This window comes from Lissotriton vulgaris, chromosome 2_1 (genome assembly GCF_964263255.1).
Source record: "Lissotriton vulgaris chromosome 2_1, aLisVul1.2, whole genome shotgun sequence".
Classification (NCBI taxonomy): domain Eukaryota; kingdom Metazoa; phylum Chordata; class Amphibia; order Caudata; family Salamandridae; genus Lissotriton; species Lissotriton vulgaris.
The window spans coordinates 1,269,691,594-1,269,713,666 of NC_141687.1; positions in this window are offsets into that span (position 1 = coordinate 1,269,691,594).

The following is a 22,073-nucleotide window of genomic DNA, read 5'->3' on the forward strand; positions in this document are numbered from 1 at the left end:
GCTCACCTGACCCGGCAGGAGCAAACGTATGCCAAAAATGTACGCAGAATGAGCTTTTCAGTGAACAGCAGCCAGGCATATTTTAGCTAGTTTTACTTGTAAGTGGGGTTGTAAACTCTTTTCAGGCTCATTATTGCGCTCAAAGGATGCAGCCCTGAGGTCTCTCCTGATAGGAGGTAGTTAAGTAGAAATTCGCTGCTCAGCTGACCCGGCAGGAGCAAATATATGCCAAAAATGTATGCAGAATTAGCTTTTCAGTGAACGGCAGCCAGGCACATTGTAGCTAGTTTTACTTGTAAGTGGGGTTGGAAATGGTTTTCAGGCTCAGTTCTGCGCTCAAAAGATGCAGCCCTGAGGGCTCTCCTGATAGGAGGTAGTTAAGTAGAAATTCACTGCTCAGCTGACCCGGCAGGAGCAAACGTATGCCAAAAATGTACGCAGAATGAGCTTTTCAGTGAACAGCAGCCAGGCATATTTTAACTAGTTTTACTTGTAAGTGGGGTTGGAAACGCTTTTCAGGCTCAGTACTGCGCTCAAAGGATGCAGCCCTGAGGTCTCTCCTGATAGGAGGTAGTTAAGTAGAAATTCGCTGCTCAGCTGACCTGGCAGGAGCAAACATATGCCAAAAATGTACGCAGAATTAGCTTTTCAGTGAAACGCAGCCAGGCACATTTTAGATAGTTTTACTTGTAAGTGGGGTTGGAAATGCTTTTCAGGCTCAGTACTGCGCTCAAAAGTTGCAGCCCTGAGGTCTCTCCTGATAGGAGGTAGTTAAGTAGAAATTCGCTGCTCAGCTGACCCGGCAGGAGCAAACGTATGCCAAAAATGTAAGCAGAATGAGCTTTTCAGTGAAGAGCAGCCAGGCACATTTTAGCAAGTTTTACTTGTAAGTGGGGTTGGAAACACTTTTCAGGCCCAGTACTGAGCTCAAAAGATGCAACCCTGAGGTCTCTCCTGATAGGAGGTAGTTAAGTAGAAATTCACTGCTCAGCTGACCCGTCAGGTGCAAACGTATGCCAAAAATGTACGCAGAACGAGCTTTTTAGTGAAGAGCAGCCAGGCACATTTTAGCATGTTTTTCTTGTAAGTGGGGTTGGAAACTCTTTTCAGGCACAGTACTGCGCTCAAAAGATGCAGCCCTGAGGTCTCCCCTGATAGGAGGTAGTTAAGTAGAAATTCGCTGCTCAGCTGACCTGGCAGGAGCAAACGTGTGCCAAAAATGTACGCAGAATGAGCTTTTCAGTGAAGAGCAGCCAGGCACATTTTAGCTAGTTTTACTTGTAAGTGGGGTTGGAAACTCTTTTCAGGCACAGTACTGCGCTCAAAAGATGCAGCCCTGAGGTCTCTCAAGATAGCAGGTGGTTAAGTAGAAATTTCCCGCTTGGCTGACCCAGCAGGAGCAAACGTATGCCAAAAATGTACGCAGAACCAGCTTTTCAGTGAAGAGCAGCCAGGCACATTTTAGCTAGTTTTACTTGTAAGTGGGGTTGTAAACGCTTTTCAGGCTCAGTATTTCACTCAAAAGATGCAGCCCTGAGGTCTCCCCTGATAGGAGGTAGTTAAGTAGAAATTCGCTGCTCACCTGACCCGGCAGGAGCAAACGTATGCCAAAAATGTACGCAGAATGAGCTTTTCAGTGAACAGCAGCCAGGCACATTTTAGCTAGTTTTACTTGTAAGTGGGGTTGTAAACTCTTTTCAGGCTCAGTACTGCGCTCAAAGAATGCAGCCCTGAGGTCTCTCCTGATAGGAGTTAGTTAAGTAGAAATTCGCTGCTCAGCTGACCTGGCAGGAGCAAATATATGCCAAAAATGTATGCAGAATTAGCTTTTCAGTGAACAGCAGCCAGGCACATTGTAGCTAGTTTTACTTGTAAGTGGGTTTTGAAATGGTTTTCAGGCTCAGTTCTGCGCTCATAAGATGCAGCCCTGAGGTCTCTCCTGATAGGAGGTAGTTAAGTAGAAATTCACTGCTCAGCTGACCCGGCAGGAGCAAATGTAAGCCAAAAATGTACGCAGAATGAGCTTTTCAGTGAACAGCAGCCAGGCACATTTTAGCTAGTTTTACTTGTAAGTGGGGTTGGAAACGCTTTTCAGGCTCAGTACTGTACTCAAAGGATGCAGCCCTGAGGTCTCTCCTGATAGGAGGTAGTTAAGTAGAAATTCGCTGCTCAGCTGACCCGGCAGGAGCAAATATATGCCAAAAATGTATGCAGAATTAGCTTTTCAGTGAACAGCAGCCATGCACATTTTAGCTAGTTTTACTTGTAATTGGGGTTGGAAACGGTTTTCAGGCTCAGTACTGCGCTCAAAAGATGCAGCCCTGAGGTCTCTCCTGATAGGAGGTAGTTAAGTAGAAATTCGCTGCTCAGCTGACCCGGCAGGAGCAACCGTATGCCAAAAATTTACGCTGAACCAATTTTTCAGTGAAAGCACATTTTAGCTAGTTTTACTTGTAAGCGGGGTTGGAAACGCTTTTCAGGCTCAGTACTGCGCTCAAAAGATGCAGCCCTGAGATCCCCCCTGATAGGAGGTAGTTAAGTAGAAATTCGCGCTCAGCTGACCCGGCAGGAGCAAATATATGCCAAAAATGTATGCAGAATTAGCTTTTCAGTGAACAGCAGCCAGGCACATTTTAGCTAGTTTTACTTGTAAGTGGGGTTGGAAACAGTTTTCAGGCTCAGTACTGCGCTCAAAAGATGCAGCCCTGAGGTCTCTCCTGATAGGAGGTAGTTAAGTAGAAATTCACTGCTCAGCTGACCCCGCAGGAGCAAATGTATACCAAAAATGTTCCCAGAATGAGCTTTTCAGTGAACAGCAGCAAGGCACATTTTAGCTAGTTTTACTTGTAAGTGGGGTTGGAAACGCTTTTCATGCTCAGTACTGCGCTCAAAAGATGCAGCCCTGAGGTCTCTCCTGATAGGAGGTAGTTAAGTAGAAATTCGCTGCTCAGCTGACCCGGCAGGAGCAAACGTATGCCAAAAATGTACGCAGAATGAGCTTTTCAGTGAAGAGCAGCCAGGCACATTTTAGCAAGTTTTACTTGTAAGTGGGGTTGGAAACACTTTTCAGGCTCAGTACTGTGCTCAAAAGATGCAGCCCTGAGGTCTCTCCTGATAGGAGGTAGTTAAGTAGAAATTCACTGCTCAGCTGACCCGTCAGGTGGGAACGTATGCCAAAAATGTATGCAGAATGAGCTTTTCAGTGAAGAGCAGCCAGGCTTATTTTAGCTAGTTTTACTTGTAAGTGGGGTTGGAAACTCTTTTCAGGCACAGTACTGCGCTCAAAAGATGCAGCCCTGAGGTCCCTCAAGATAGCAGGTGGTTAAGTAGAAATTTCCCGCTTGGCTGACCCATCCGGAGCAAACGTATGCCAAAAATGTACGCAGAACCAGCTTTTCAGTGAAGAGCAGCCAGGCACATTTTAGCTAGTTTTACTTGTAAGTGGGGTTGTAACTCTTTTCAGGCTCAGTACTGCGCTCAAAGGATGCAGCCCTGAGGTCTCTCCTGATAGGAGGTAGTTAAGTAGAAATTCGCTGCTCAGCTGACCTGGCAGGAGCAAATATATGCCAAAAATGTATGCAGAATTAGATTTTCAGTGAACAGCAGCCAGGCACATTGTAGCCAGTTTTACTTGTAAGTGGGTTTTGAAATGGTTTTCAGGCTCAGTTCTGCGCTTAAAAGATGCAGCTCTGAGGTCTCTCCTGATAGGAGGTAGTTAAGTAGAAATTCACTGCTCAGCTGAACCGGCAGGAGCAAACATATGCCAAAAATGTAAGCAGAATGAGCTTTTCAGTGAACAGCAGCCAGGCACATTTTAGCTAGTTTTACTTGTAAGTGGGGTTGGAAACGCTTTTCAGGCTCAGTACTGTACTCAAAGGATGCAGCCCTGAGGTCTCTTCTGATAGGAGGTAGTTAAGTAGAAATTTGCTGCTCAGCTGACCCGGCAGGAGCAAATATATGCCAAAAATGTATGCAGAATTAGCTTTTCAGTGAACAGCAGCCAGGCACATTTTAGCTAGTTTTACTTGTAATTGGGGTTGGAAACGGTTTTCAGGCTCAGTACTGCGCTCAAAAGATGCAGCCCTGAGGTCTCTCCTGATAGGAGGTAGTTTAGTAGAAATTCGCTGCTCAGCTGACCAGGCAGGAGCAAATGTATGCCAAAAATGTACGCAGAACCAATTTTTCAGTGAAGGCATATTTTAGCTAGTTTTACTTGTAAGTGGGGATGGAAATGCTTTTCAGGCTCAGTACTGCGCTCAAAAGATGCAGCCCTGAGGTCTCCCCTGATAGGATGTAGTTAAGTAGAAATTCGCTGCTCAGCTGACCCGGCAGGAGCAAATATATGCCAAAAATGTATGCAGAATTAGCTTTTCAGTGAACAGCAGCCAGGCACATTTTAGCTAGGTTTATTTGTAAGTGGGGTTGGAAACGGTTTTCAGGCCCAGTACTGAGCTCAAAAGACGCAGCCCTGATGTCTCTCCTGATAGGAGGTAGTTAAGTAGAAATTCGCTGCTCAGCTGACCCAGCAGGAGCAAACATATGCCAAACATTTACGCAGAACCAATTTTTCAGTGAAGGCACATTTTAGCTAGTTTTACTTGTAAGTGGGGTTCAAAACGCTTTTCAGGCTCAGTACTGCGCTCAAAAGATGCAGCCCTGAGATCTCCCCTGATAGGAGGTAGTTAAGTAGAAATTTGCGCTCAGCTGACCCGGCAGGAGCAAATATATTCCAAAAATGTATGCAGAATTAGCTTTTCAGTGAACAGCAGCCAGGCACATTTTAGCTAGTTTTACTTGTAAGTGGGGTTGGAAACGGTTTTCAGGCTTAGTACTGCGCTCAAAAGATGCAGCCCTGAGGTCTCTCCTGATAGGAGGTAGTTAAGTAGAAAATCACTGCTCAGCTGACCCGGTAGGAGCAAATGTATACCAAAAATGTACCCAGAATGAGCTTTTCAGTGAACAGCAGCCAGGCACATTTTAGCTAGTTTTACTTGTAAGTGGGGTTGGAAACTCTTTTCAGGCACAGTACTGTGCTCAAAAGATGCAGCCCTGAGGTCTCTCAAGATAGCAGGTGGTTAAGTAGAAATTTCCCGCTTGGCTGACCCAGCAGGAGCAAACGTATGCCAAAAATGTACGCAGAACCAGCTTTTCAGTGAAACGCAGCCAGGCACATTTTAGATAGTTTTACTTGTAAGTGGGGTTGGAAATGCTATTCAGTCTCAGTACTGCGCTCAAAAGTTGCAGCCCTGAGGTCTCTCCTGATAGGAGGTAGTTAAGTAGAAATTCGCTGCTCAGCTGACCCGGCAGGAGCAAACGTATGCCAAAAATGTACGCAGAATGAGCTTTTCAGTGAAGAGCAGCCAGGCACATTTTAGCAAGTTTTACTTGTAAGTGGGGTTGGAAACACTTTTCAGGCCCAGTACTGAGCTCAAAAGATGCAGCCCTGAGGTCTCTCCTGGTAGGAGGTAGTTAAGTAGAAATTCACTGCTCAGCTGACCCGGCAGGAGCAAATGTATACCAAAAATGTACCCAGAATGAGCTTTTCAGTGAACAGCAGCCAGACACATTTTAGCTAGTTTTACTTGTAATTGGGGTTGGAAACGGTTTTCAGGCTCAGTACTGTGCTCAAAAGATGCAGCCCTGAGGTCTCTCCTGATAGGAGGTAGTTAAGTAGAAATTCGCTGCTCAGCTGACCCGGCAGGAGCAAATGTATGCCAAAAATGTACGCAGAACCAATTTTTCAGTGAAGGCATATTTTAGCTAGTTTTACTTGTAAGTGGGGATGGAAATGCTTTTCAGGCTCAGTACTGCGCTCAAAAGATGCAGCCCTGAGGTCTCCCCTGATAGGATGTAGTTAAGTAGAAATTCGCTGCTCAGCTGACCCGGCAGGAGCAAATATATGCCAAAAATGTATGCAGAATTAGCTTTTCAGTGAACAGCAGCCAGGCACATTTTAGCTAAGTTTATTTGTAAGTGGGGTTGGAAACGGTTTTCAGGCTCAGTACTGCACTCAAAAGACGCAGCCCTGAGGTCTCTCCTGATAGGAGGTAGTTAAGTAGAAATTCGCTGCTCAGCTGACCCGGCAGAAGCAAACATATGCCAAAAATTTACGCAGAACCAATTTTTCAGTGAAGGCACATTTTAGCTAGTTTTACTTGTAAGTGGGGTTCAAAACGCTTTTCAGGCTCAGTACTGCGCTCAAAAGATGCAGCCCTGAGATCTCCCCTGATAGGAGGTAGTTAAGTAGAAATTCGCGCTCAGCTGACCCGGCAGGAGCAAATATATGCCAAAAATGTATGCAGAATTAGCTTTTCAGTGAACAGCAGCCAGGCACATTTTAGATAGTTTTACTTGTAAGTGGGGTTGGAAACGGTTTTCAGGCACAGTACTGCGCTCAAAAGATGCAGCCCTGAGGTCTCTCCTGATCGGAGGTAGTTAAGTAGAAAATCACTGCTCAGCTGACCCGGTAGGAGCAAATGTATACCAAAAATGTACCCAGAATGAGCTTTTCAGTGAACAGCAGCCAGGCACATTTTAGCTAGTTTTACTTGTAAGTGGGGTTGGAAACTCTTTTCAGGCACAGTACTGCGCTCAAAAGATGCAGCCCCGAGGTCTCTCAAGATAGCAGGTGGTTAAGTAGAAATTTCCCGCTTGGCTGACCCAGCAGGAGCAAACGTATGCCAAAAATGTACGCAGAACCAGCTTTTCAGTGAAACGCAGCCAGGCACATTTTAGATAGTTTTACTTGTAAGTGGGGTTGGAAATGCTATTCAGTCTCAGTACTGCGCTCAAAAGTTGCAGCCCTGAGGTCTCTCCTGATAGGAGGTAGTTAAGTAGAAATTCGCTGCTCAGCTGACCCGGCAGGAGCAAACGTATGCCAAAAATGTACGCAGAATGAGCTTTTCAGTGAAGAGCAGCCAGGCACATTTTAGCAAGTTTTACTTGTAAGTGGGGTTGGAAACACTTTTCAGGCTCAGTACTGAGCTCAAAAGATGCAGCCCTGAGGTCTCTCCTGATAGGAGGTAGTTGAGTAGAAATTCACTGCTCAGCTGACCCGGCAGGAGCAAATGTATACAAAATATGTACCCAGAATGAGCTTTTCAGTGAACAGCAGCCAGACACATTTTAGCTAGTTTTACTTGTAATTGGGGTTGGAAACGGTTTTCAGGCTCAGTACTGCGCTCAAAAGATGCAGCCCTGAGGTCTCTCCTGATAGGAGGTAGTTAAGTAGAAATTCGCTGCTCAGCTGACCCGGCAGGAGCAAATGTATGCCAAAAATGTACCCAGAATGAGCTTTTCAGTGAACAGCAGCCAGGCACATTTTAGCTAGTTTTACTTGTAAGTGGGGTTGGAAACTCTTTTCAGGCACAGTACTGCGCTCAAAAGATGCAGCCCTGAGGTCTCTCAAGATAGCAGGTGGTTAAGTAGAAATTTCCCGCTTGGCTGACTCAGCAGGAGCAAACGTATGCCAAAAATGTACGCAGAACCAGCTTTTCAGTGAAACGCAGCCAGGCACATTTTAGATAGTTTTACTTGTAAGTGGGGTTGGAAATGCTATTCAGTCTCAGTACTGCACTCAAAAGTTGCAGCCCTGAGGTCTCTCCTGATAGGAGGTAGTTAAGTAGAAATTCGCTGCTCAGCTGACCCGGCAGGAGCAAACGTATGCCAAAAATGTACGCAGAATGAGCTTTTCAGTGAAGAGCAGCCAGGCACATTTTAGCAAGTTTTACTTGTAAGTGGGGTTGGAAACACTTTTCAGGCTCAGTACTGAGCTCAAAAGATGCAGCCCTGAGGTCTCTCCTGATAGGAGGTAGTTAAGTAGAAATTCACTGCTCAGCTGACCCGGCAGGAGCAAATGTATACCAAAAATGTACCCAGAATGAGCTTTTCAGTGAACAGCAGCCAGACACATTTTAGCTAGTTTTACTTGTAATTGGGGTTGGAAACGGTTTTCAGGCTCAGTACTGCGCTCAAAAGATGCAGCCCTGAGGTCTCTCCTGATAGGAGGTAGTTAAGTAGAAATTCGCTGCTCAGCTGACCCGGCAGGAGCAAATGTATGCCAAAAATGTACGCAGAACCAATTTTTCAGTGAAGGCATATTTTAGCTAGTTTTACTTGTAAGTGGGGATGGAAATGCTTTTCAGGCTCAGTACTGCGCTCAAAAGATGCAGCCCTGAGGTCTCCCCTGATAGGATGTAGTTAAGTAGAAATTCGCTGCTCAGCTGACCCGGCAGGAGCAAATATATGCCAAAAATGTATGCAGAATTAGCTTTTCAGTGAACAGCAGCCAGGCACATTTTAGCTAAGTTTATTTGTAAGTGGGGTTGGAAACGGTTTTCAGGCCCAGTACTGCGCTCAAAAGACGCAGCCCTGAGGTCTCTCCTGATAGGAGGTAGTTAAGTAGAAATTCGCTGCTCAGCTGACCCGGCAGGAGCAAACATATGCCAAAAATTTACGCAGAACCAATTTTTCAGTGAAGGCACATTTTAGCTAGTTTTACTTGTAAGTGGGGTTCAAAACGCTTTTCAGGCTCAGTACTGCGCTCAAAAGATGCAGCCCTGAGATCTCCCCTGATAGGAGGTAGTTAAGTAGAAATTCGCGCTCAGCTGACCCGGCAGGAGCAAATATATGCCAAAAATGTATGCAGAATTAGCTTTTCAGTGAACAGCAGCCAGGCACATTTTAGCTAGTTTTACTTGTAAGTGGGGTTGGAAACGGTTTTCAGGCACAGTACTGCGCTCAAAAGATGCAGCCCTGAGGTCTCTCCTGATCGGAGGTAGTTAAGTAGAAAATCACTGCTCAGCTGATCCGGTAGGAGCAAATGTATACCAAAAATGTACCCAGAATGAGCTTTTCAGTGAACAGCAGCCAGGCACATTTTAGCTAGTTTTACTTGTAAGTGGGGTTGGAAACTCTTTTCAGGCACAGTACTGCGCTCAAAAGATGCAGCCCTGAGGTCTCTCAAGATAGCAGGTGGTTAAGTAGAAATTTCCCGCTTGGCTGACCCAGCAGGAGCAAACGTATGCCAAAAATGTACGCAGAACCAGCTTTTCAGTGAAACGCAGCCAGGCACATTTTAGATAGTTTTACTTGTAAGTGGGGTTGGAAATGCTATTCAGTCTCAGTACTGCACTCAAAAGTTGCAGCCCTGAGGTCTCTCCTGATAGGAGGTAGTTAAGTAGAAATTCGCTGCTCAGCTGACCCGGCAGGAGCAAAGGTATGCCAAAAATGTACGCAGAATGAGCTTTTCAGTGAAGAGCAGCCAGGCACATTTTAGCAAGTTTTACTTGTAAGTGGGGTTGGAAACACTTTTCAGGCTCAGTACTGAGCTCAAAAGATGCAGCCCTGAGGTCTCTCCTGATAGGAGGTAGTTAAGTAGAAATTCACTGCTCAGCTGACCCGGCAGGAGCAAATGTATACAAAATATGTACCCAGAATGAGCTTTTCAGTGAACAGCCACAAGACACATTTTAGCTAGTTTTACTTGTAATTGGGGTTGGAAACGGTATTCAGGCTCAGTACTGCGCTCAAAATATGCAGCCCTGAGGTCTCTCCTGATAGGAGGTAGTTAAGTAGAAATTCGCTGCTCAGCTGACCCGGCAGGAGCAAATGTATGCCAAAAATGTACGCAGAACCAATTTTTCAGTGAAGGCATATTTTAGCTAGTTTTACTTGTAAGTGGGGATGGAAATGCTTTTCAGGCTCAGTACTGCGCTCAAAAGATGCAGCCCTGAGGTCTCCCCTGATAGGATGTAGTTAAGTAGAAATTCGCTGCTCAGCTGACCCGGCAGGAGCAAATATATGCCAAAAATGTATGCAGAATTAGCTTTTCAGTGAACAGCAGCCAGGCACATTTTAGCTAGGTTTATTTGTAAGTGGGGTTGGAAACGGTTTTCAGGCTCAGTACTGCGCTCAAAAGAGGCAGCCCTGAGGTCTCTCCTGATAGGAGGTAGTTAAGTAGAAATTCGCTGCTCAGCTGACCCGGCAGGAGCAAACGTATGCCAAAAATGTACGCAGAATGAGCTTTTCAGTGAAGAGCAGCCAGGCACATTTTAGCAAGTTTTACTTGTAAGTGGGGTTGGAAACACTTTTCAGGCTCAGTACTGAGCTCAAAAGATGCAGCCCTGAGGTCTCTCCTGATAGGAGGTAGTTAAGTAGAAATTCACTGCTCAGCTGACCCGGCAGGAGCAAATGTATACCAAAAATGTACCCAGAATGAGCTTTTCAGTGAACAGCAGCCAGACACATTTTAGCTAGTTTTACTTGTAATTGGGGTTGGAAACGGTTTTCAGGCTCAGTACTGCGCTCAAAAGATGCAGCCCAGAGGTCTCTCCTGATAGGAGGTAGTTAAGTAGAAATTCGCTGCTCAGCTGACCCGGCAGGAGCAAATGTATGCCAAAAATGTACGCAGAACCAATTTTTCAGTGAAGGCATATTTTAGCTAGTTTTACTTGTAAGTGGGGATGGAAATGCTTTTCAGGCTCAGTACTGCGCTCAAAAGATGCAGCCCTGAGGTCTCCCCTGATAGGATGTAGTTTAGTAGAAATTCGCTGCTCAGCTGACCCGGCAGGAGCAAATATATGCCAAAAATGTATGCAGAATTAGCTTTTCAGTGAACAGCAGCCAGGCACATTTTAGCTAGGTTTATTTGTAAGTGGGGTTGGAAACGGTTTTCAGGCTCAATACTGCGCTCAAAAGACGCAGCCCTGAGGTCTCTCCTGATAGGAGGTAGTTAAGTAGAAATTCGCTGCTCAGCTGACCCGGCAGGAGCAAACATATGCCAAAAATTTACGCAGAACCAATTTTTCAGTGAAGGCACATTTTAGCTAGTTTTACTTGTAAGTGGGGTTCAAAACGCTTTTCAGGCTCAGTACTGCGCTCAAAAGATGCAGCCCTGAGATCTCCCCTGATAGGAGGTAGTTAAGTAGAAATTCGCGCTCAGCTGACCCGGCAGGAGCAAATATATGCCAAAAATGTATGCAGAATTAGCTTTTCAGTGAACAGCAGCCAGGCAAATTTTAGCTAGTTTTACTTGTAAGTGGGGTTGGAAACGGTTTTCAGGCTCAGTACTGCGCTCAAAAGATGCAGCCCTGAGGTCTCTCCTGATCGGAGGTAGTTACGTAGAAAATCACTGCTCAGCTGACCCGGTAGGAGCAAATGTATACCAAAAATGTACCCAGAATGAACTTTTCAGTGAACAGCAGCCAGGCACATTTTAGCTAGTTTTACTTGTAAGTGGGAATGGAAACTCTTTTCAGGCACAGTACTGCGCTCAAAAGATGCAGCCCTGAGGGCTCTCAAGATAGCAGGTGGTTAAGTAGAAATTTCACGCTTGGCTGACCCAGCAGGAGCAAACGTATGCCAAAAATGTACGCAGAACCAGCTTTTCAGTGAAACGTAGCCAGGCACATTTTAGATAGTTTTACTTGTAAGTGGGGTTGGAAATGCTATTCAGTCTCAGTACTGCGCTCAAAAGTTGCAGCCCTGAGGTCTCTCCTGATAGGAGGTAGTTAAGTAGAAATTTGCTGCTCAGCTGACCCGGCAGGAGCAAACGTATGCCAAAAATGTACGCAGAATGAGCTTTTCAGTGAAGAGCAGCCAGGCACATTTTAGCAAGTTTTACTTGTAAGTGGGGTTGGAAACACTTTTCAGGCTCAGTACTGAGTTCAAAAGATGCAGCCCTGAGGTCTCTCCTGATAGGAGGTAGTTAAGTAGAAATTCACTGCTCAGCTGACCCGGCAGGAGCAAATGTATACGAAAAATGTACCCAGAATGAGCTTTTCAGTGAACAGCAGCCAGACACATTTTAGCTAGTTTTACTTGTAATTGGGGTTGGAAACGGTTTTCAGGCTCAGTACTGCGCTCAAAAGATGCAGCCCTGAGGTCTCTCCTGATAGGAGGTAGTTAAGTAGAAATTCGCTGCTCAGCTGACCCGGCAGGAGCAAATGTATGCCAAAAATGTACGCAGAACCAATTTTTCAGTGAAGGCATATTTTAGCTAGTTTTACTTGTAAGTGGGGATGGAAATGCTTTTCAGGCTCAGTACTGCGCTCAAAAGATGCAGCCCTGAGGTCTCCCCTGATAGGATGTAGTTAAGTAGAAATTCGCTGCTCAGCTGACCCGGCAGGAGCAAATATATGCCAAAAATGTATGCAGAATTAGCTTTTCAGTGAACAGCAGCCAGGCACATTTTAGCTAGGTTTATTTGTAAGTGGGGTTGGAAACGGTTTTCAGGCTCAGTACTGCGCTCAAAAGACGCAGCCCTGAGGTCTCTCCTGATAGGAGGTAGTTAAGTAGGAATTCGCTCCTCAGCTGACCCGGCAGGAGCAAACATATGCCAAAAATTTACGCAGAACCAATTTTTCAGTGAAGGCACATTTTAGCTAGTTTTACTTGTAAGTGGGGTTCAAAACGCTTTTCAGGCTCAGTACTGCGCTCAAAAGATGCAGCCCTGAGATCTCCCCTGATAGGAGGTAGTTAAGTAGAAATTCGCGCTCAGCTGACCCGGCAGGAGCAAATATATGCCAAAAATGTATGCAGAATTAGCTTTTCAGTGAACAGCAGCCAGGCACATTTTAGCTAGTTTTACTTGTAAGTGGGGTTGGAAACTCTTTTCAGGCACAGTACTGCGCTCAAAAGATGCAGCCCTGAGGTCTCTCAAGATAGCAGGTGGTTAAGTAGAAATTTCCCGCTTGGCTGACTCAGCAGGAGCAAACGTATGCCAAAAATGTACGCAGAACCAGCTTTTCAGTGAAACGCAGCCAGGCACATTTTAGATAGTTTTACTTGTAAGTGGGGTTGGAAATGCTATTCAGTCTCAGTACTGCGCTCAAAAGTTGCAGCCCTGAGGTCTCTCCTGATAGGAGGTAGTTAAGTAGAAATTCGCTGCTCAGCTGACCCGGCAGGAGCAAACGTATGCCAAAAATGTACGCAGAATGAGCTTTTCAGTGTAGAGCAGCCAGGCACATTTTAGCAAGTTTTACTTGTAAGTGGGGTTGGAAACACTTTTCAGGCTCAGTACTGAGCTCAAAAGATGCAGCCCTGAGGTCTCTCCTGATAGGAGGTAGTTAAGTATAAATTCACTGCTCAGCTGACCCGGCAGGAGCAAATGTATACCAAAAATGTACCCAGAATGAGCTTTTCAGTGAACAGCAGCCAGACACATTTTAGCTAGTTTTACTTGTAATTGGGGTTGGAAACGGTTTTCAGGCTCAGTACTGCGCTCAAAAGATGCAGCCCTGAGGTCTCTCCTGATAGGAGGTAGTTAAGTAGAAATTCGCTGCTCAGCTGACCCGGCAGGAGCAAATGTATGCCAAAAATGTACGCAGAACCAATTTTTCAGTGAAGGCATATTTTAGCTAGTTTTACTTGTAAGTGGGGATGGAAATGCTTTTCAGGCTCAGTACTGCGCTCAAAAGATGCAGCCCTGAGGTCTCCCCTGATAGGATGTAGTTAAGTAGAAATTCGCTGCTCAGCTGACCCGGCAGGAGCAAATATATGCCAAAAATGTATGCAGAATTAGCTTTTCAGTGAACAGCAGCCAGGCACATTTTAGCTAGGTTTATTTGTAAGTGGGGTTGGAAACGGTTTTCAGGCTCAGTACTGCGCTCAAAAGACGCAGCCCTGAGGTCTCTCCTGATAGGAGGTAGTTAAGTAGAAATTCGCTGCTCAGCTGACCCGGCAGGAGCAAACATATGCCAAAAATTTACGCAGAACCAATTTTTCAGTGAAGGCACATTTTAGCTAGTTTTACTTGTAAGTGAGGTTCAAAACGCTTTTCAGGCTCAGTACTGCGCTCAAAAGATGCAGCCCTGAGATCTCCCCTGATAGGAGGTAGTTAAGTAGAAATTCGCGCTCAGCTGACCCGGCAGGAACAAATATATGCCAAAAATGTATGCAGAATTAGCTTTTCAGTGAACAGCAGCCAGGCACATTTTAGCTAGTTTTACTTGTAAGTGGGGTTGGAATCGGTTTTCAGGCTCAGTACTGCGCTCAAAAGATGCAGCCCTGAGGTCTCTCCTGATAGGAGGTAGTTAAGTAGAAAATCACTGCTCAGCTGACCCGGTAGGAGCAAATGTATACCAAAAATGTACCCAGAATGAGCTTTTCAGTGAACAGCAGCCAGGCACATTTTAGCTAGTTTTACTTGTAAGTGGGGTTGGAAACTCTTTTCAGGCACAGTACTGCGCTCAAAAGATGCAGCCCTGAGGTCTCTCAAGATAGCAGGTGGTTAAGTAGAAATTTCCCGCTTGGCTGACCCAGCAGGAGTAAACGTATGCCAAAAATGTACGCAGAACCAGCTTTTCAGTGAAACGCAGCCAGGCACATTTTAGATAGTTTTCCTTGTAAGTGGGGTTGGAAATGCTATTCAGTCTCAGTACTGTGCTCAAAAGTTGCAGCCCTGAGGTCTCTCCTGATAGGAGGTAGCTAAGTAGAAATTTGCTGCTCAGCTGACCCGGCAGGAGCAAACGTATGCCAAAAATGTACGCAGAATGAGCTTTTCAGTGAAGAGCAGCCAGGCACATTTTAGCAACTTTTACTTGTAAGTGGGGTTGGAAACACTTTTCAGGCTCAGTACTGAGCTCAAAAGATGCAGCCCTGAGGTCTCTCCTGATATGAAGTAGTTAAGTAGAAATTCACTGCTCAGCTGACCCGGCAGGAGCAAATGTATACCAAAAATGTACCCAGAATGAGCTTTTCAGTGAACAGCAGCCAGGCACATTTTAGATAGTTTTACTTGTAAGTGGGGTTGGAAACTCTATTCAGGCACAGTACTGCGCTCAAAAGATGCAGCCCTGAGGTCTCTCAAGATAGCAGGTGGTTAAGTAGAAATTTCCCGCTTGGCTGACCCAGCAGGAGCAAACGTATGCCAAAAATGTACCAAGAAAGAGCTTTTCAGTGAACAGCAGCCAGGCAAATTTTAGCTAGTTTTACTTGTAAGTGGGGTTGGAAACGCTTTTCAGGCTCAGTACTGCGCTCAAAAGATGCAGCCCTGAGGTCTCTCCTGATATGAGGTAGTTAAGTAGAAATTCGCTGCTCAGCTGACCCGGCAGGAGCAAACATATGCCAAAAATGTATGCAGAATGAGCTTTTCAGTGAAGAGCAGCCAGGCACATTTTAGCAAGTTTTACTTGTAAGTGGGGTTGGAAACACTTTTCAGGCTCAGTACTGAGCTCAAAAGATGCAGCCCTGAGGTCTCTCCTGATAGGAGGTAGTTAAGTAGAAATTCACTGCTCAGCTGACCCATCAGGTGCAAACGTATGCCAAAAATGTACGCAGAATGAGCTTTTCAGTGAAGAGCAGCCAGGCTTATTTTAGCTAGTTTTACTTGTAAGTGGGGTTGGAAACTCTTTTCAGGCACAGTACTGCGCTCAAAAGATGCAGCCCTGAGGTCCCTCAAGATAGCAGGTCGTTAAGTAGAAATTTCCCGCTTGGCTGACCCAGCAGGAGCAAACGTATGCCAAAAATGTACGCAGAACCAGCTTTTCAGTGAAGAGCAGCCAGGCACATTGTAGCTAGTTTTACTTGTAAGTGGGTTTTGAAATTGTTTTCAGGCTCAGTTCTGCGCTTAAAAGATGCAGCCCTGAGGTCTCTCCTGATAGGAGGTAGTTAAGTAGATATTCGCTGCTCAGCTGACCCGGCAGGAGCAAACGTATGCCAAAAATGTACGCAGAACCAATTTTTCAGTGAAGGCACATTTTAGCTAGTTTTACTTGTAAGTGGGGATGGAAACGCTTTTCAGGCTCAGTACTGTACTCAAAGGATGCAGCCCTGAGGTCTCTCGTGATAGGAGGTAGTTAAGTAGAAATTCACTGCTCAGCTGAACCGGCAGGAGCAAACGTAAGCCAAAAATGTACGCAGAATGAGCTTTTCAGTGAACAGCAGATAGGCACATTTTAGCTAGTTTTACTTGTAAGTGGGGTTGGAAATGCTTTTCAGGCTCAGTACTGTACTCAAAGGATGCAGCCCTGAGGTCTCTCCTGATAGGAGGTAGTTAAGTAGAAATTCGCTGCTCAGCTGACCCGGCAGGAGCAAATGTATACCAAAAATGTACCCAGAATGAGCTTTTCAGTGAACAGCAGCCAGGCACATTTTAGCTAGTTTTACTTGTAAGTGGGGTTGGAAACTCTTTTCAGGCACAGTACTGCGCTCAAAAGATGCAGCCCTGAGGTCTCTCAAGATAGCAGGTGGTTAAGTAGAAATTTCCCGCTTGGCTGACCCAGCAGGAGCAAACGTATGCCAAAAATGTACGCAGAAGCAGCTTTTCAGTGAAACGCAGCCAGGCACATTTTAGATAGTTTTACTTGTAAGTGGGGTTGGAAATACTATTCAGGCTCAGTACTGCGCTCAAAAGTTGCAGCCCTGAGGTCTCTCCTGATAGGAGGTAGTTAAGTAGAAATTCGCTGCTCAGCTGACCCGGCAGGAGCAAACGTATGCCAAAAATGTACGCAGAATGAGCTTTTCAGTGAAGAGCAGCCAGGCACATTTTAGCAAGTTTTACTTGTAAGTGGGGTTGGAAACACTTTTCAGGCTCAGTACTGAGCTCAAAAGATGCAGCCCTGAGGTCTCTACTGATAGGAGGTAGTTAAGTAGAAATTCACTGCTCAGCTGACCCAGCAGGAGCAAATGTATACCAAAAATGTACCTAGAATGAGCTTTTCAGTGAACAGCAGCCAGGCACATTTTAGCTAGTTTTACTTGTAAGTGGGGTTGGAAACTCTTTTCAGGCACAGTACTGCGCTCAAAAGATGCAGCCCTGAGTTCTCTCCTGATAGGAGGTAGTTAAGTAGAAATTCACTGCTCGGCAGACCCGGCAGGAGCAAACGTATGCCAAAAATATACGTAGAACCAGCTTTTCAGTGAAGAGCAGCCAGGCACATTTTTGCTAGTTTTACTTGTAAGTGGGGTTGTAAACGCTTTTCAGGCTCAGTACTGCGCTCAAAGGATGCAGCCCAAAGGTCTCTACTGATAGGAGGTAGTTAAGTAGAAATTCGCTGCTCAGCTGACCCGGCAGGAGCAAATATATGACAAAAATGTATGCAGAATTAGCTTTTCAGTGAACAGCAGCCAGGCACATTTTAGCTAGTTTTACTTGTAAGTGGGGTTGTAAACGCTTTTCAGGCTCAGTACTGCACTCAAAGGAAGCAGCCCAAAGGTCTCTACTGATAGGAGGTAGTTAAGTAGAAATTCGCTGCTCAGCTGACCCGGCAGGAGCAAATATATGCCAAAAATGTACGCAGAATGAGCTTTTCAGTGAAGAGCAGCCAGGCACATTTTAGCATGTTTTACTTGTAAGTGGGGTTGGAAACTCTTTTCAGGCACAGTACTGCACTCAAAAGATGCAGCCCTGAGGTCTCTCAAGATAGCAGGTGGTTAAGTAGAAATTTCCCGCTTGGCTGACCCAGCAGGAGCAAACGTATGCCAAAAATGTACGCAGAACCAGCTTTCCAGTGAAGAGCAGCCAGGCACATTTTAGCTAGTTTTACTTGTAAGTGGGGTTGGAAATGCTTTTCAGGCTCAGTACTGCACTCAAAAGATGCAGCCCTGAGGTCTCCCCTGATAGGAGGTAGTTAAGTAGAAATTCGCTGCTCAGCTGACCCGGCAGGAGCAAACGTATTCCAAAAAATTTACGCAGAATGAGCTTTTCAGTGAAGAGCATCCAGGCACATTTTAGCACGTTTTACTTGTAAGTGGGGTTGGAAACTCTTTTCAGGCACAGTACTGCGCTCAAAAGATGCAGCCCTGAGGTCTCTCAAGATAGCAGGTGGTTAAGTAGAAATTTCCCGCTTGCCTGACCCAGCAGGAGCAAACGTATGCCAAAAATGTACGCAGAACCAGCTTTTCACTGAAGAGCAGCGAGGCACATTTTAGCTAGTTTTACTTGTAAGTGGGGTTGGAAACGCTTTTCAGGCTCAGTACTGCACTTAAAAGATGCAGCCCTGAGGTCTCTCCTGATAGGAGGTAGTTAAGTAGAAATTCGCTGCTCAGGTGACCCGGCAGGAGCAAACGTATGCCAAAAATGTACGCAGAATGAGCTTTTCAGTGAAGAGCAGCCAGGCACATTTTAGCACGTTTTACTTGTAAGTGGGGTTGGAAACTCTTTTAAGTTACAGTACTGCGCTCAAAAGATGCAGCCCTGAGGTCTCTCAAGATAGCAGGTGGTTAAGTAGAAATTTCCCGCTTGGCTGACCCAGTAGGAGCAAACGTATGCCAAAAATGTACGCAGAACCAGCTTTTCAGTGAAGAGCAGCCAGGCACATTTTAGATAGTTTTACTTGTAAGTGGGGTTGGAAATGCTTTTCAGGCTCAGTACTGCGCTCAAAAGATGCAGCCCTGAGGTCTCCCCTGATAGGAGGTAGTTAAGTAGAAATTCACTGCTCAACTGACCCGGCAGGAGCAAACGTATGCCAAAAATGTACACAGCATGAGCTTTTCAGTGAACAGCAGCCAGGCACATTTTAGCTAGTTTTACTTGAAAGTGGGGTTGGAAATGGTTTTCAGGCTCAGTACTGCGCTCAAAAGATGCAGCCCTGAGGTCTCTCATGATAGCAGGTGGTTAAGTAGAAATTCGTTGCTCGGCTGACCCAGCAGGAGCAAACGCATCCCTAAAATTTATGCAGAATTAGCTTTTCAGTGAACAGCAGCCAGGCACATTTTAGCTAGTTTTACTTGTAAGTGGGGTTGGAAACGGCTTTCAGGCTCAGTACTGCACTCAAAAGATGCAGCCCTGAGCTATCCCTGATAGGAGGTAGTTAAGTAGAAATTCACTGCTCAGCTGACCCGGCAGGAGCAAACGTATGCCAAAAATGTACGTAGAATGAGCTTTTCAGTGAACAGCAGCCAAGCACATTTTAGCTAGTTTTACTTGTAAGTGGGGTTGGAAATGCTTTTCAGGCTCAGTACTGCACTCAAAATATGCAGCCCTGAGGTCTCTCCTGATAGGAGGTAGTTAAGTAGAAATTCACTGCTCAGCTGAGTCGGCAGGAATAAACGTATGCCAAAAATGTACGCAGAATGAGCTTTTCAGTGAAGAGCAGCCAGGCACATTTTAGCTAGTTTTACTTTTAAGTGGGGTTGGAAACGCTTTTCAGGCTCAGTACTGTTCTCAAAAGATGCAGCCCTGAGGTCTCTCGTGATAGGAGGTAGTTAAGTAGAAATTCACTGCTCGGCTGACCCGGCAGGAGCAAACGTATGCCAAAAATGTACGCAGAATGAGCTTTTCAGTGAAGAGCAGCCAGGCACATTTTAGCTAGCTTTACTTGTAAGTGGGGTTCAAAACTCTTTTCAGGCACAAGACTGCGCTCAAAAGATGCAGCCCTGAGGTCCCTCATGATAACAGGTGGTTAAGTAGAAATTTCCCGCTTGGCTGACCCAGCAGGAGCAAACGTATGCCAAAAATGTATGCAGGACCAGCTTTTCAGTGAAGAGCAGCCAGGCACATTTTAGCTAGTTTTAATTGTAAGTGGGGTTGGAAACGCTTTTCAGGCTCAGTAATGCACTCAAAAGATGCAGCCCTGGGGTCTCTCCTGATAGGAGGTAGTTAAGTAGAAATTCACTGCTCAGCTGACCAATCAGGTGCAAACGTATGCCAAAAATTTACGCAGAACGAGATTTTCAGTGAACAGCAGCCAGGCACATTTTAGCTAGTTTTACTTGTAAGTGGAGTTGTAAACGCTTTTCAGGCTCAGTACTGCGCTCAAAGGATGCAGCCCTGAGGTCTCTCCTGATAGGAGGTAGTTAAGTAGAAATTCGCTTCTCAGCTGACCCCCCAGGAGCAAATATATGCCAAAAATGTATGCAGAATTAGCTTTTTAGTGAACAGCAGCCAGGCACATTGTAGCTAGATTTACTTGTAAGTGGGGTTGGAAACGGTTTTCAGGCTCAGTACTGCGCTATAAAGATGCAGCCCTGAGGTCTCTCCTGATAGGAGGTAGTTAAGTAGAAATTCACTGCTCAGCTGACCCGGCAGCAGCAAACGTATGCCAAAAATGTACGCAGAATGAGCTTTTCAGTGAACAGCAGCCAGGCACATTTTAGCTAGTTTTACTTGTAAGTGGGGTTGGAAACGCTTTTCAGGCTCAGTACTGCGCTCAAAGGATGCAGCCCTGAGGTCTCTCCTGATAGGAGGTTGTTAAGTAAAAATTTGCTGCTCAGCTGACCCGGCAGGAGCAAATATATGCCAAAAATGTATGCAGAATTAGCTTTTCTGTGAACAGCAGCCAGGCACATTTTAGCTAGTTTTACTTGTAAGTGGGGTTGGAAACGGTTTTCAGGCTCAGTACTGCGCTCAAAAGACGTGGCTCTGAGGTCTCTCCTGATAGGAGGTAGTTAAATAGAAATTCGCTGCACAGCTGACCCGTCAGGTGCAAACGTATGCCAAAAATGTACTTAGAACGAGCTTTTTAGTGAACAGCAGCCAGGCACATTTTAGCTAGTTTTACTTGTCAGTGGGGTTGTAAACACTTTTCAGGTTCAGTACTGCGCTCAAAGGATGCAGCCCTGAGGTCTCTCCTGATAGGAGGTAGTTAAGTAGAAATTTGCTGCTCAGCTGACCCGGCAGGAGCAAATGTATGCCAAAAAGTTACGCAGCACCAATTTTTCAGTGAAGGCACATTTTAGCTAGTTTTACTTGTAAGTGGGGTTGGAAACGCTTTTCAGGCTCAGTACTGCGTTCAAAAGATGCAGCCCTTAGGTGTCTCCTGATAGGAGGTAGTTAAGTAGAAATTCGCTGCTCAGCTGACCCGGCAGGAGCAAACGTATGCCAAAAATGTACGCAGAATGAGCTTTTCAGTGAAGAGCAGCCAGGCACATTTTAGCAAGTTTTACTTGCAAGTGGGGTTGGAAACACTTTTCAGGCTCAGTACTGAGCTCAAAAGATGCAGCCCTGAGGTCTCTCCTGATAGGAGGTAGTTAAGTAGAAATTCACTGCTCAGCTGACCCGTCAGGTGCAAACGTATGCCAAAAATGTCCGCAGAATGAGCTTTTCAGTGAACAGCAGCCAGGCACATTTTAGCTAGTTTTGCTTGTAAGTGGGGTTGTAAACGCTTTTCAGGCTCAGTACTGCCCTCAAAGGATGCAGCCCAAAGGTCTCTCCTGAAAGGAGGTAGTTAAGTAGAAATTCGCTGCTCAGCTGACCCGGCAGGAGCAAATATATGCCAAAAATGTACGCAGAATAAGCTTTTCAGTGAAGAGCAGCCAGGCACATTTTAGCATGTTTTACTTGTAAGTGAGGTTGGAAACTCTTTTCAGGCACAGTACTGTGCTCAAAAGTTGCAGCCCTGAGGTCTCTCAAGATAGCAGGTGGTTAAGTAGAAATTTCCCGCTTGGCTGACCCAGCAGGAGCAAACGTATGCCAAAAATGTACGCAGAACCAGCTTTTCAGTGAAGAGCAGCCAGGCACATTTTAGCTAGTTTTACTTGTAAGTGGGGTTGGAAATGCTTTTCAGGCTCAGTACTGCACTCAAAAAATGCAGCCCTGAGGTCTCTCCTGATAGGACGTAGTTAAGTAGAAATTCGCTGCTCAGCTGACCCGGCAGGAGCAAATATATGCCAAAAATGTATGCAGAATTAGCTTTTCAGTAAACAGCAGCCAGGCACATTTTAGCTAGTTTTACTTGTAAGTGGGGTTGGAAACGGTTTTAAGGCTCAGTACTGCCCTCAAAGGATGCAGCCCAAAGGTCTCTACTGAAAGGACGTAGTTAAGTAGAAATTTGCTGCTCAGCTGACCCGGCAGGAGCAAACGTATGCCAAAAATGTACGCAGAATGAGCTTTTCAGTGAAGAGCAGCCAGGCACATTTTAGCACGTTTTACTTGTAAGTGGGGTTAGAAACTCTTTTCAGGCATAGTACTGCGCTAAAAAGATGCAGCCCTGAGGTCTCTCAAGATAGCAGGTGGTTAAGTAGAAATTTCCCGCTTGGCTGACCCAGCAGGAGCAAACGTATGCCAAAAATGTACGCAGAACCAGCTTTTCAGTGAAGAGCAGCCAGGCACATATTAGCTAGTTTTACTTGTAATTGGGGTTGGAAACGGTTTTCAGGCTCAGTACTGCACTCAAAAGATGCAGCCCTGAGGT